This window comes from Syngnathus floridae, chromosome 3, assembly GCF_059516105.1.
Source record: "Syngnathus floridae isolate MCC-2025c chromosome 3, RoL_Sflo_1.0, whole genome shotgun sequence".
Taxonomy (NCBI): domain Eukaryota; kingdom Metazoa; phylum Chordata; class Actinopteri; order Syngnathiformes; family Syngnathidae; genus Syngnathus; species Syngnathus floridae.
The window spans coordinates 13,643,009-13,658,649 of record NC_142415.1 but is presented as its reverse complement, the minus strand read 5'-3'; the positions used below and the strand labels follow the sequence as shown (position 1 = coordinate 13,658,649).

The window sequence follows — 15,641 nt, the reverse complement described above, 5'->3', positions numbered from 1 at the left end:
GTTTAGATATTGTCATCTTTTTGCCTGATGAAAAGGTTTGTGTAATTTTTGGATCAGTCCCATCTATTTTATTAATATATGTAAAATTGCATGGCTTCATTACTTGAACCGCTCTTCATTATGAATGCCGACGCGCTTCACATATTTTGTTCACATATTAAGAGTCACTTATTAAATGGGGTGCATATGCAAAAATATCAACAGCTGAGAGAAACTGATGACTTTAATAGAAGCAAGAAATCACATCTGCTGTGTTGACTGACGTGCATCCACTTCTCCATCTGGTTCTCCCCATCTCTCACATCATCTATCAATCCTCCTTTACCTGTACCCTCCTTCTGTTTGCGTCACCCTTTATTTCCTGCATCTGACTGAAAATAACATAGTGTCTAAACTCAAGCAGTCTGTAAGTGTGTGATCATTGCTGTTATGTGCGCACGGGCAAGACACCGGGAGGGTCAAAAGGCTGCCGCTGAGCTCAGAACATTCACACTGACAGCTAACAATTAGCCGCCACCCACAGAGCTAATAGAGGAGTGCACGTTGTTAATTTTGTCACAGCAATGAGGCTGTAATGAGGGATACATTTGAATAATTAGAAAATGCTACAACAATGTATTATTTAAACGTCCCTCTCTGCTTTTTATATGTGGAATCACGAGTGTTGGTCTCATCCATGGACATAAAGCAATGGATGTATGCTCATCTTCTATCGCTCTCTCACACGCACGCACGCAAGAAAGCACTCACACACACAGACACATGCACACACACACAACAATACTGAAAGGCGGAGGGTGTGCGGTGCTCGTGTGCCTGTTTTTCCAGATCAATGACGTGCGGCTGGGTGATCGATGTGAGGGCTTAACGGAGTGGAGAGAGCTAATGGGCAGGTCAGTGGCTCAGACACATCCTGGCTCCCCCCAGCCTATTACCACCATGTCTGTGAATAGGCCTCAGCACACTCCCCCTATTGCGCCCGCACACATGGGCAGACAGGAGGGAACAGAGCCAAACACGTTTAATCCATACATCTCCTCCCCACTCCTTTCCTTTAGCCTCACCCCATCTACAGGGCTCCCTTTTATTTTCCTGCTCTGCTTTCTTTCACCTTCCGCCATGTGTTCCTACATCTTTATGTATTTACATAGGTGGGAAAAGGCAGAGAAGAAGCATATTTCTGGTGATGTCAAGTAGATTCAAGGCAGATTATGGCATTTGACTCCAATAAATTCCTGATATTTATTCGTGTACACTGGAGCCAAAAGACAGCCTTTCATTGCGGCGGTAAACATCAATAGAAGGCTTTCCATTCTATAGTCACGTCCTTACTTAACCTGTCACTCTGCCTAGCTCCTCTCCTGCCGTTGGTTCGACTTCTCATCAGCATGTTAATTACCTCTATTAGCTGCAATGGATGAGTGTGGAGCACACACTGTGGCCTTGCCAGTCACCCAGCCATAGCCGAGCAAATATACATTTACATATAAAAACATAAAAGCAACAGGTTGTATCGGGAACTCTGCCTTTATTGGATAAAGACATGACTGTTAAGATTGACGGTGTCTGCATGCCATGTATTAATATTAAAATGTTTATTATGGTGGTTATAGTATAATATGGACCTGCGCTGAATCATAATGAAAAGACCAGTATTCTCATAATCTCATAATATAACCACGATATTAAAAACATCTTTCAGAAAGATGCAGTGCAATTCAACAGCAAACTACAACAACAATAATAAAAGCGGTTACAAGTATATCTCCATGGCAGTGCTAAAGTTATTATTATCCTTAAAAAAAAAAAAAAGCCTTTTGTAATTGATGTGATTGTTGTGCACATCCCACCCAATGGGAGTGTCTGAAAATCTTGCTCTCTGATTTTGATATAGAATAGAAGCCTGCATGCTTGCATGCTCAACATCCACAGGTGGTGATGAGCATGACTTTTTTTTTTTTTTACACACACCAGAGTACTGTATATCCTTTTTTCTTTAGTCGGACTCCCCGTGGTGAAGGCTCAAAGAGCTGCCACTTGTCATCCACATAATGGAGGTGGGGAGGCAGCTCAATGAGGTGAAGGACCCCCCCAAACCACCACCCCCCGGGTGTGTGCGGAGGTGGGGGTGACTATTTTCAGTAAGGATAAATGGGTGTAAATGTAATAATTAACACCATTTTTTCAGCCTCCACTCTTCCACTGGCTCTTCCATGCTGTCTCTGTCTCCAGTGGCTGATAGGTTGTAATGAATGTAACAGCAGTCAGATCCTTCAAAAGCCTCTCAAAAGCTTAAGTCCCTTTATTAAATTACGCAAACGATGCCTTAGGCCAGGTCTGCTGCTGGGGGAGAGAGGGGTAGGGGAGTCAGGGCAGGGGGGGGGTTGGAGGGGGGTAAAGGCTACAGAGATAAAGAGGAATGTTAGCAGCGTGGATAGCAAGTAATCATATTAGGGGCCTATAACAGAGAGTAGAGTAGACAATGATGGACGAAGATGTCTCAAGAATTAGGTACAGCAGCAAAATCGAATGAGATTCAAAAGAATACTTTTGGAAAGAGTGCAGTTTTGTGAGAGAAACATAAATCTAGCAAGAGTGTAAATGAGTAACCTCTCACCAACAGCGAAGACTAATTACCAAAATTGACTCAATGCTAAAAGCTCATTGGTGGTAAATGGGAGGCGGGTGTAAAATAAATTCCACAAAAGACATTTGAACACAAGCCAATGTGACTAAATCAACAGACGGGAGCTCTATCAGTAACGGAAAAGCTGTAGGTAGCGTGTGCACAGGCGCGCAAGGCAAATCAGAGACGTGGGTCTCTATGCCGTATCATACCTGTTTCCCTCTCACTGGCGGGTAGGTCAAATAGAGGTGAGGGACACACTAGCACTTGGATGAAAGACAAGACCCGCGGTCATTACCACCCGCGGTCATTACCACACACTGCACAAGTGCATTCATACACACATTCCCGAGTAAGGTCGTGACATCCAAAGCAGTAACATTAGGTAAGATCAGTGGTGGCAAGAATGCTAGCTTTTTGTTCTTCTCAGTTTCAGCACTATGACATTGAGTAGGGTGTCGTTGCGCAGGTTGTGGCAGGAGTGAATTAATCCAATCCAATTAGGAATGTCTCATCCTACCTCCTTCTCAACCATTGCCTATCTAATCCAAATATCCATCCTTGGCTTCTGTCTTTACCGCTTACAAGAGTGGCTTTGATTGTGCAATCTGTGTAGCCGGTGCTATCTAATCCACAGTAAAACCATTGATGAACCAGTAAGGGCTTGCTTGATTTTAGGAGGCTTGTCGTCTGAGACTTCACTGTGTGCGCTTGGTCAGTGGCTGTCCCCTTGTGGACAATTATTGAATTGCCTCTTTTTCTTTCTGTGAGCTCATTGAATTGTCATGTGCAGCATAATTAATTATGCGCCGTAATTAATTAACAAAACAAAAGGGTTGTTTTCCTTACACCTGTGCTTACTTTGAATAAAAACGTGATTTCCATATTAATTCTTATCTCACATAGGCCCCAGTCATTCCACTTATCTCAGTGTCTTCAATGATTTTAAAGCTCCAAAAGATAACAATTAAATTTCACAAGTTTCTTTCAATCCGGGCCAACATTTTTCTTGAAAAATAGGGATGTATTTTTCTATTGGTTAAGGCGACAGTTATAGTATGCCTACAATAAATTAATAAGTATAGTCACAGTTTTTTTTTACTTTCATGGAGGTATTAACGAATTTGATTAAAGTCTATTCAGTTCATTTTTGTGCCCTTGTGATTGACACGACGACTCCCGACGTAATCATGCATAATATTCATCATCATCATTATCATCATCATGATCGTATATGCATGTATCTAAGTATATGGCATCATTCAAGGCAACATTTTTCTTGAAAAATAGGGATGTATTTTTCTATTGGTTAAGGCGACAGTTATAGTATGCCTACAATAAATTAAGTATAGTCACAGTTTTTTTTTTTACTTTCATGGAGGTATTAACGAATTTGATTAAAGTCTATTCAGTTCATTTTTGTGCCCTTGTGATTGACACGACGACTCCCGACGTAATCATGCATAATATTCATCATCATCATCATTATCATCATCATGATCGTATATGCATGTATCTAAGTATATGGCATCATTCAAGGCAACATTTTTCTTGAAAAATAGGGATGTATTTTTCTATTGGTTAAGGCGACAGTTATAGTATGCCCACAATAAATTAATAAGTATAGTCACAGTTTTTTTTTACTTTCATGGAGGTATTAACAAATTTGATTAAAGTCTATTCAGTTCATTTTTGTGCCCTTGTGATTGACACGACGACTCCCGACGTAATCATGCATAATATTCATCATCATCATTATCATCATCATGATCGTATATGCATGTATCTAAGTATATGGCATCATTCAAGGCAACATTTTTCTTGAAAAATAGGGATGTATTTTTCTATTGGTTAAGGCGACAGTTATAGTATGCCTACAATAAATTAATAAGTATAGTCACAGTTTTTTTTTTACTTTCATGGAGGTATTAACGAATTTGATTAAAGTCTATTCAGTTCATTTTTGTGCCCTTGTGATTGACACGACGACTCCCGACGTAATCATGCATAATATTCATCATCATCATTATCATCATCATGATCGTATATGCATGTATCTAAGTATATGGCATCATTCAAGGCAACATTTTTCTTGAAAAATAGGGATGTATTTTTCTATTGGTTAAGGCGACAGTTATAGTATGCCTACAATAAATTAATAAGTATAGTCACAGTTTTTTTTTACTTTCATGGAGGTATTAACGAATTTGATTAAAGTCTATTCAGTTCATTTTTGTGCCCTTGTGATTGACACGACGACTCCCGACGTACTCATGCATAATATTCATCATCATCATTATCATCATCATGATCGTATATGCATGTATCTAAGTATATGGCATCATTCAAGGCAACTGTTTAGGCAGTCATTACAGTTAGTGTTGATTGTTTTGATTTGGTTTTTCCGTCATTATAACTGTAAAAATATCAAATGTTGTGATTCTACATTTCAAATCTCTGAAGTACGTTGTGACACCTCTATGACAAGTATCATATAAATAAAACCGACTAATTTACCAAAAGACACAATGTGTTTCTAATGAAGTATATTGGCTTGATCAATCATCCAGATTTTCTGCCAAAATGAAAAGAGGAAAGATGAAGTAACACGGTGACACTTGGTGGCCACAACACGTAATATTGTGGGCCGTACCTGGCTCCTGGGCATAGGTTTCATACTATTGCAGTGAATCATAAGGCATATCTATATATAAATGTATGAGTTGATTCTGTATTGGTCCCTGAACTGAGTTGGATGCTGGATTAAGTGACTCCATTGATAATGGTTGAGGATGGTCTCCTTACTCCATCAGAGAAGGGTAGAGGTGAAGGGGGGTGTCAGTCCTTCGGGTACTGGAGGCGTGGCTGAGGGGAGGGGGAGCAGGTGCTTATGCCCCCACCCCCTCTGGCTTGTCTGTCAGTCTGTCCGGCCCCCACCCGCGAGGAAGCCCCACCTCCCGGCTCCCGGCTCGCTGCAGCCGGCCACCTTCTCTTCGGTTCTCCTCTCAGCTCCGCGCCGGAGCTTCCTGTGTGACAACAAAAGTCGGAGTGCTCGACGGATGGATCTATCCGCGTTCCCTCCAGCGATGACTGCAGGAAGTTATTAATTTATTAAGCCTTGCATTCGCCTTTTCTTGCTGTTTGCGGTGAGTGTAAATCTTGTGGTGTTTGGAAGCTTTTATTATGGGGAGAGGGCTGTTTGTGTTAAGCGAGTATACGACGAGGGCTTGTGTAGGAAGTCCTTGAGGATATCGAGCCAACGGCGGCTGTCTTTTCGCCGCCTTCAGTCGCTGTTCAAGCATAGAAGTGCGGAAGGGGAAGCAAAAGCGGAGGTACAGTAGCAGCGATGAAGCGTTTTGCGCTTGTGCTATTTGGGTCCCAGACAATTGCCTTATAAAAAGCAGATTAGCCTGAAGGCTTGAACCCCCTGCAAGCACACCCACCTAAATTAACTTCAAGTTTCTGTCGCGCTGTTGTGATTATCATGCAAAACACAAGCCCGAGGCTTGCTTTACTGACACTTCATCTGAATTATAAACTGTACACTAGGTTTTCCGCAACGCACGCTTATGCCGAGGTTCTTTTAAATAAACCCCTGTACTGTCTCGCGTCTGTTGACGCATGCAGCGCGCGCGCGGCCATTTGGTGCCCTGGAGTGAAGGATGTGACCCTGTTTGTTGACTTGTGTTTTACGCACGCACGTATGTGTGCGCGTGGCAGGTGAACCGTGTTGAATCACTTCCCACGCGCGCGCCTTCACTTCACTTGAGGCGCGGGCACGCTCAACAGCTGCTGCTCGAGGCGCGCACATGCCACTCATCGCCCTCTCGCGCACACGCACAAACGCTCAAACACACGCCCCCCCATCCAGCAAGTTCAGTTGGCCACTAAAGAAGGTACAAATGCACTGCGTTTGCTTCACTTAAAATGCGCAAAACTTGTTGTTGTTGTTTTCATCCATGAAATTATAAATATAAGGCACAGGTGTCAAACTCAAGTCCCGGGGGCCAGATACGGCCCGCCACATCATTTTATGTGGCCCGCGAAGACAAATTGTGCATCAAATTCGTGTGTCATTACTAGAATTGCAAAATGTCTTCACTTTTAATATCTTTTTTTTTTAATATTAGACCAGTTTTTACTCATCTGATATGAAAAGGAGTTATTTGTCAGTTTCTTTTGTAGCTTTTACTGTATATAATATGAGGTGCTCATACGTTTATTTGGGTTGACAGTCATAATGGCACTCCGAAAGGAGCTATGATTACAATGCGGCCCGCGAACAAAATTAGTTCTACACCCCTGAAAGGTGTGTTAGAAATCTTCCGGGACTGGGGTCGCAAAAGACATTATTTCAAACCCACTACAGGTTTTCCCCCATTCACTTGGGTTCAGACCATCAACCAGCATGTCTACAGAGATCATCCGTTTGCGTTTAGTCTGTGAGAAGAGGCGGGAATTGTGTCAGGAACACTTGTGGTTGATTCATCCTGGCAATGCGCCTGCTCATATGCAGACTTCATGTACCCTGGGATTTATTACCTTATTGGTTCAAAACCACCCATTCAGCATCAATGTGTGAGCTCCAATATTTCATCAGTTTATTGTGTCTACATGGCAGAAGAGTTTGGTTTCCAATCAGATGCTCTCGTAACAATGGTGATCCTGGATCGTCCAGCCACACTGAGGCTTTGGTCGTGCACCATCACAACAACCCATTGAGAGTCGAGCGTGCTGAGTGTTGTGCTAAAAGACCGGGCTGCTAACTTAGCAACGGGCACTCTCTTTTAAAGATTCTGAAGAGTGAGGTTTGACTAATGTGACGAAAGTTACCATCCATTACATATAAAGCCCATTAGACAGGATATGACCAGTCTGCAAGTACTGATGAAAGGTCAGTCAGTCCGTCAATGATGAATTCCTGTTTTACTGATGGAAACACTGATTGAATAAGCCCAAATGGAAGAAATTTTTGTCTGTCACCTGAACTGTCACTAAACTGAAAAGCAAAGATGAGCTTTTACAAGTAATGTTTTTCGGCACACGTTGGTATGGAAGCGAGGGACTGCTAATGTGGGAAAGGGGCGCTCAAATGGCCCTCATGAATCATGACACTGACGATGGTTTCAATAGTTACTTATTTAGTGCATTTAAATGCATCGATTGACAGAAGGAAACATAACGGAGTTCAGTGACTTGTCGAAGATTTATCCTCCCTTGTAACAGACTTGAAAAGAACGTCTGATAGTTGAGCACAGAACGAGACTGTAAGATGATGTATGAAAAGTTGGATCAGAATTGACGTTTTTGAAGAGAAGTCGTTGAGCGCTTTCCTCGGTAATCATGGTTGAGATGTTTTTTTTGTGCAGTTTGTGGCCTAGCGCTAGCTTGCAATGCGGTAAGCGTCTGGCGGCAAGACGGCAGCTGTGTTCAGGAGAGTGTCGGTGACAGTTCGTCTGCGGTGAAGGCACCTGGCGCTGTTTGGAGAGTGATTAGCACAGTCCCAAGCAGCTCCCTGTACTGTTTACACAAGAAGCCATGGAGTTAAAGGTGACCCGCTTTGCATTTCCTTATCAGCAGCATTCATTGATTGCTTTGAATAGCACTGACTGTAGAGGGAGAGCGGACTTTTGCATGAGTTTGCATAGTTCCTCAATAGAGAATATTTGACTGGAAAAGGCTTAGATTTGACTTGCATTACAACGCAATATCCTGAGATGGTATGCACGCAGTGGTGCATGCTAACGACTCTCATCGCGTGTTAGGGTAGGGTTGCTATGTGGTCTGCTTGTGTGATGGTGGAGAAACCGCTATAGGATGTTCAGGAAATGAAGGTTTTACTTGGCCAGCACACAACTTTTTTTCTCTCTCGCTCTCGTGTTGCCACTTTTTTTTTGGCCTCTCTGTATTTCTCTGTCTGGGATTTTGGGGCATTTTAGAGGTATGCTGGGTTTTGTATTACAGATTTAGGGGTGTTAAAAATGTTAGGTTAGTTAGGATATTTGAACAATCAAGTCACATTGCAGTTATTTAAAAAGACAAGTGAAATAGTTTGGACACAGAAATAATAGCAAGATCCGCTTTATTGCTGTCCCCCATGAACCTTTGTATAAGCATGATTTCTGGTATTGACATGCTCACAGACATTTACATTTCAGCACCCTCAGGAATGAGGCACATCCGAATTGCCCACCAAAAAGTAAAGTAAAACACTGAACCTGTTCCTGTTGTGCTTTTTTGTTCTTGACGGCGTGCTGCCTTGTTTTCATTGTTTTTCTGGTTTCTGATTACATGTATCGCTGAGTGCTCAGTCACACTGTGATGTGTCCTTGTGTCACCCCACCTAACCAAACTCACACATCCCTATGTGGGTAAGGCGTGGCTCATACAAGCTTACAACTCAGTTTGAAGTGTCACTTTAATTTGCTTGTCACACACGGTATTGCTATAAAATGCCTGGCAAGTGATGGAATGTATTTGTGCTCAAACATTTATTTAGCTCCAACTATTCCAAGTAATTCTATAAAGTAACATGTATCGTTCTTCTGTACACTTTAGTTAACTTCATTTCTGAATTTCTACATTTGCATAGTTGCACTTAATTATAGACTACATTTCCTCACCACTTCAAACATTCTCAAAACGAGTTTGACTCACTGTCATCAAATCATATGAAGGGAACAGGCGCATGGAATCATTTTCATTTGCTTGAGTGACTCTTGCCCCATTCACAACAGCAAACCCTTAGATACCTGTAGATATTGCATTTTCGTTTTGTGTTAGCCGGCATCTGCCGCTGCCGTTGTCGTCGAGGCTGATAAGCAGTGGCTAAACAAACAGGGCAGGCAACATGAGCACACCAGATAAGGGAATCATACACACTCAGCACTGACCGTGCTTGACTACTTGTCCTCGCCTCTTTCTCATTCACCATAATTAATGTGAGTGTGCTCTGCATTTTCCATTTGTGTGTGTTTGTGTCTTGTCTGTCAGTCTTGTTTGTTTCCGTCGGTGTTACCCAACATTGCACTACAGGCTATTCTTTAGCAAAGGCCTTTTCTGCTGTTATCACACCATCATCACTCCTTCCCCTCTATCTGTGTCTGCCTCTATCTCGCTTCAACATAGCGTCTCTGTTTGTCACTTGAAACACACACTTAAACACGTACACACACACCCCTTCTTCTGACATCATCGCCATCAGCTGATTGTCATATTGTGTGTTTTGCTCAACTCTTGCACAGAGCTCTCTGTGTTTTCCGTGTTGCCTACTTGTGTTATCTGGCTTTTGTTTGCGCAGGTAGAGCTGTATTTACCAGGACCTCTCTTCATATTTAAGCTGAAGACTGGCCCTTTATTCCATTTCTCAATGATGCAATTTTATATCTATACATGAAAGTCATATTATTGAAAAAAAGCAAGATATGGTTCAATAGAAATGTATTTACTGTCAAATATTTGCTGTGCTTTTTTCACACTTTTACTTTTGCAAGAAATTACTGACAAGGGGAATTTATGAGCTGTATGAATGAGCATGAGGCTCTGATGGTAGTTGTAACTTGATTCATTTTGGTAGTTGAATAAGTACTTAGTATTGAATAATAAATCATTTGTTTTAATAATTTTGATTTCAATATCAAACAAAATAATTGTGATTTTTTCATATCTCCCAGGCTTATTCTGAATATGTGGATGTAGAAATGGAAAATATATTTAAAAAAAAAAAACTCTAAATAAAGTGGAATTTGGGTGTCGTGGCAAGTGCATCTTGCAGCTGTTTGTAGTGCTTAAAGTTGAAGAGCATCACAGGTGCTTAAAGAATGACGTAGGAGTGCTTCTGTTTACTTGTTTGCTTTCGTTGGCGCTTTGGAGCTCTTATGCATGACATCTTTCATGTCTTGCCGCGCTGCCACCTTCCCCTGGCTCATTGCTGCAGTTGCTTCGGAGGCAAGGTTAGCGAGGCGACGATGACGATGGCGAGGAAGGTTGAGTCAAAAGTGGACTCCCTGCCTCCTCTCAGCCAATCAGCTGGGCTGGTGCTGAAGCTGGCCCCCTCATTAGGGGAGCAGCGGGGGCTGAGTCTCCCCTTCAGCAAGAAGCTGCTGAGAGAGCGCAGCCACATAGATAGCAGTTTGACTCCTGGGGCATGGACCCTGTGAGCCAGAGAAGACAGAAGGCTTTAGTGTGTGTGTGTGTGTGTGTTTTTGTGTGTGTGTGTACACGCGCGCGTGCATGCATCTACTCTGCATATGTGTGTTTGCACCCTAAGCAGCGTTGTCAAGCGTGACCAGACTGTGCTGTCACGCGCCCACGCTGGTGTCTCCAAGAACACAGCCATATACTCCTCAGATGATATGCAAGCAGACAAACGCACGCACGCACACACACATCACACACACGCACACACACAGCGACCTCCACCATGGCCAGCATGTAATTAACAGACAGAGGAAATGGCGCTGTCGCGGACGTAGAGAGGAGGAGAGAAAATCATCCGAGCTCGTGCTTCCCCTCAAGTCACAGACTCTCTGTGGATGCACGTTTCTCCGAATAAAGGGAGAGGAGGGAGACGAGAGGGAAGCGCTGCCAATTCGTCTTTTGAAATTTGTGTTTTAGTTGCAAGCTACTGCTACGCGGGTTGAGGTGATGCCTCTGGTTGTGTGTAGCGTGGCTAGAAGTAGTGCAAGAGAAGGAGTAGGTGCACACACACTTACTGTAAAGCTTTGTGTGTATTGCCTTTGCGCTGTGTGTGTATGTGGGTAGGTTTGTGTGTGCGCACGCTCGTAATAAAGACAGTGAGGTCAGAGGGAAATGTACTCTGTTCTTCGCTGTAGCTGCATAATGGAGGCCTGCTGTATAATGACAGCCCTCACGCAGGCAATGCTGGCCGGCTGCCTTCCGGATTCTTCACTCCTCCCTTCCTTTTTTTTCTCACCCCGACTCTTTGTCTTCCTTCTCGCGCTTCAGCTCGGTAGCCACAAAGCTACTATTGCAGGATTTCCTTGATATGATTTCTTGGCTTGTGCCACAAGGCAAATGAGGTGGCGTGCACACGCTCAAATATACGCTTGTAGGTGTGTGCATGTTTGCAAACACACAAACAGGCGCATCCGTTCTTTCACGCTCAAGGGTAGATTGCCCTGACATATCTGGCTTTGAAGTCAAACAAACCTGGAACCAACCACTGGAGCAGGTTTATCCTGCTGTGCGATGCTGTGCTGGGCTGTGTTGGGCTGGGCTGGGCTGGGCTGTGTTGGGCTGTGTTGGACTGGGCTGTGAGTGAGTGAGTGAGTGAGTGAGTGAGTGAGTGAGTGAGTGAGTGAGTGAGTGAGTGAGTGAGTGAGTGAGTGAGTGAGTGAGTGAGTGAGTGAGTGAGTGAGTGAGTGAGTGAGTGAGTGAGTGAGTGAGTGAGTGAACGAACGAACGAACGAACGAACGAACGAACGAACGAACATGCATCACCTACTTGTAACCTTTTAAGTGCTTTGTGCAATTCAGACGGCCGTGGCCTTTATACATGCTACTGCTAGATTAGGTGAACTATATCACTTGTGTTTCTCCATGGCTTTTATAGTAAGAGGGCTTTGACATGCCCACCCCCATGGACAGCCTTGTCAGCACAGCTAACAAGACTGTCAGCCATAGCGGATGACATGTTCTCATCACACTAACTCCAAAATCCCTCCCGTATGAGCAGCTGAGCTACTTAACACTGGCTAATTTCACCATGACAAGGAGTTGAACTGGCCCTCAAATGGAATTTGTCTTTCTTCCCGGTGACCCCTTTTTTTTATATATGTATATAATTGCTATCAGATTCTATCATAAAAATGTTTTTCTCATCTCAAAATGAACACTGGCATCACACGCATACATACACACACATGCACGCACACATGCAGGCATACACACACACACACACACACACACGCACAATAAACACATACACTAAATGCATTAAAAGTCAGTGTGTTATTAGCATTCTACTCATGTCGTTAAAGCTCATTTGCAAACTGTAAGTTGCTGATAGTCAAACCCCTCAAGCAGGTTTCTGGAAGAACCAGTACAGTGCACTTAGTGTATTTGTTCTGCTAGTACTGTACAGTGGGAAACGTCAACAAATAGTAGGATTGTTAAATCTCCCGGAGTTGGATTTGAATATGCATTTAGCTAACTTCCTCACCAAATGTAGCATGTCAGTGAATTACAACCACAGTTCTCTGACCAGCATGAGGAGGATGCTAAAATCAAAGTGTGACCAGCTTGTTTAAAAAAAAAAAAAAAAAGGCATCTTCTTTCTCTTGAATTGACGATCAATGGTTCTGGAGTTGTTATAGCCGATCGTCTCCAAGCCTGCTTTGTTCAACTTGACGGAGACGAGCTGGTAGGTGGATCAGTCCAATGGGCTGCTACTGCTAGTTTTAACAAGCTTAGGCAAATCCCTTCCTGGTTAAAGATTAACCACTCGCCAAAGCTGCCACTGCATTATCTCTCCACTGGCCGGGGCACACGGGAGCCACAAGGATTTATTTTGTGTGTGTGGCTGAGGGAGATGGAATGAGAGAGAAGAGGGAAAGAGAGAGAGAAAAGAGAGAAAGAGGGAGAGAGAGAGATCCGAAATCAAACCACTAAAACTGTGAAACCTGTGTGTTTATTTGTTGATGTGGGGTTAGTGATCAGCTTTACTCTGTTGGGTGTTAAGTGTGTGTGTTTACTGTATGCCATTTAACAGTCAATCTGTTCTGACTGTCTGTGTGTGTTTGTGTGTGTTTGTGGTTTGCTGCAGTCTACATTCCATTTTTCAGACCTTTTGTTGTATTTTCCCCAAGGGCGAAACAGCACCAGGAAGCTCAGTGCGTATAACAGATTCCTTTTAACAACTTGCCAGTGCAACTGTTGAACTTTCTTGCCTTTGCCAGAACATATTGTTTCTTCACCTCTCCTTATGGTTACAAGCGAGAGAGTACTATCAGTTAGATCAGTTGCTGCCCTTTTGTCTTGTCTTGCACGTCTTTCGATTTAAAAGACTAGGCCTGGGACCTGTGCTGGTTTACCAGTTAACTGGGTGATGACGCCATCTACTGGATTGTTTGGTTCTAGAGCCGCCACTTGTCTTGTACAGTATTACCGACTTGGGAGTCTGGCTCACTGCTGTTAGTCATCATCGTCTGAGTACCATAATCGCCTCCGGTGTAAATGTTTTTTTTTTCTCACGGACTGTTCTCTTGTTAAACAAAACTCTTGAAGCAGAGGAGACTGAGTCAAAGTGATTTTTATCATTTTTGTCCATGGTGTCACACTGAAATGATTTTGCTTTCGTTATACAATTTTGGCCGCACCGGACTCAATCTGTCGTCGATCTCTGATGGCGGTTGCCTTGTGATAAGAACAAGCCGAGGTGTGTTATGATGGGGGGATAGAGCAAGAGCATGTCCTGAAGAACAGAACAGTGCTTTGTCAAAAGGTGGCCTTTGGCTCCGTGCTTGTGAGCGTGAAGCTGTGCCCCAAAGGTAATCCCTTTTCTCTGTCATCTCCCCGGTCTGCCTGCTCCCTCGCTCTTCTGAGAAAAGAGGAGAAGTGGCAGCAGGAAGCCACTAAAATATGACCCATTTGCACCCCTGCAGTGAGAGCAGCACAGATAGGACAGAAGCCATGCTTGTAGTTAGCCAATACACTCCACTAGTCTCACCCTGGTCTCACGTAAATACACCTTTGACAGTTTGATGTGGGGAAGTTCCTCTATTTTGTCTGTTTTCCATTGTTGCAAATGTCAAAATAGCTATGACAGACAAAGTATGGCTATAAAGTAAATTGAGCTGAGCTCATTGTGGGCAATGTTCCTAACACCGTGGTTCCTCGGTGCTCGAGGGCTCGTCACAAGCTGCAGCTTGTCTTTCCTTCCCAGAGAGAAGGGGAATTTACCAAACCTTAGTGTTTCCAATTGCATCAATTTGTGCACACACACATTTATTGAGCTCAGGCACACACGCCAAAGGGGTCAGGCGTGGCGAACGGCTGAGCATCTTCCCTCTCTCCCCCTCCCCCAGCTCGCCTTGGCAAGCCATGCATGCCTGTGTCTGGTATCTACAAATGGTTAAGGAATTATAGGTTGAGAGGGGTGGAGGAGGGAGAGTGTGAAGGAGGGAGGTTTATGGGTGGGTGGTGTGGGGTGGCGGCAGGGGGGGATGGGGTCATGTGACATCGCAGCAGCTGCTAGGCTAAGAATTTCTGTTTTCTCACTCAGAGGGAGAGAGCGAGAACACGGAGGGGAGAGATAGGCAGCGCGTGTGGTGTGTTGCTTTGTTAGATAAGCTCCAAACGGTCTTTGTGAGAGGCAGCGCCAGAGACGGGAAAGCAGGCGGGGAGGGAGAGCAGGCGGACAGGCAGGCAGGCAGGCAGGCAGGCGAGAGGAGATAGATAGACGCGAGGGAGCAACAAAGGCGAGCAGGAAGATGGTGCGCGTCCTCTCCGTGGCCGCCGGTGCGCGCTGGTGCGGGCTGAATGTGAAGATGCAGACATGGGGGATCCAGGCGCTTCCACTCCTTTGTGCAGTAAGGAGCTACAACCACACAGTCTGTTTGGGGGGCGGGGGGGAGACAGGAACCGGGGCCAGACCTCCGGATGTGTGGCTCTGTGTTTGTTTGTCAAGCTTTATGCTCGTCTGTCTCCTTTCACCATGTGGCTTGATGTGTGCCCCCCCCCAGCCTTCTGTCTTGATCGCATCTATTTACGTGCTTTTACTAAATGCTCAGTCAGCCTTCCGTTTACACTCTTTGCTGACTTCTCCCGCCTTTATGGAATTTCTCTGCCAGAAAGGGGCTTCACTAAGTAGTATTACCGGGCAGGGCAGTCTGTGTGATTGCTGCTTTGCCACTCTCCCAAAGGCGCAGTGTGTATTGTTCAGCCAGTAGTCATTGTTGACTCCATTATTAATTGTGTACTGGGTTCATATGGAGTGCACCGGGTAACTGGGGGGTTACAGCCAGGACTATCTGTGAGCTGTTGGGAATGTTAG

General features: G+C 44.1%; 1 protein-coding gene across 1 annotated transcript in view; it reads left to right on the top strand.

Annotated features, from left to right (window-relative positions):
* Window positions 1-15,641, top strand: part of gse1b (Gse1 coiled-coil protein b) — a 121,957-nt gene that overhangs the window by 85,851 nt on the left and 20,465 nt on the right. The window lies entirely within an intron of this gene.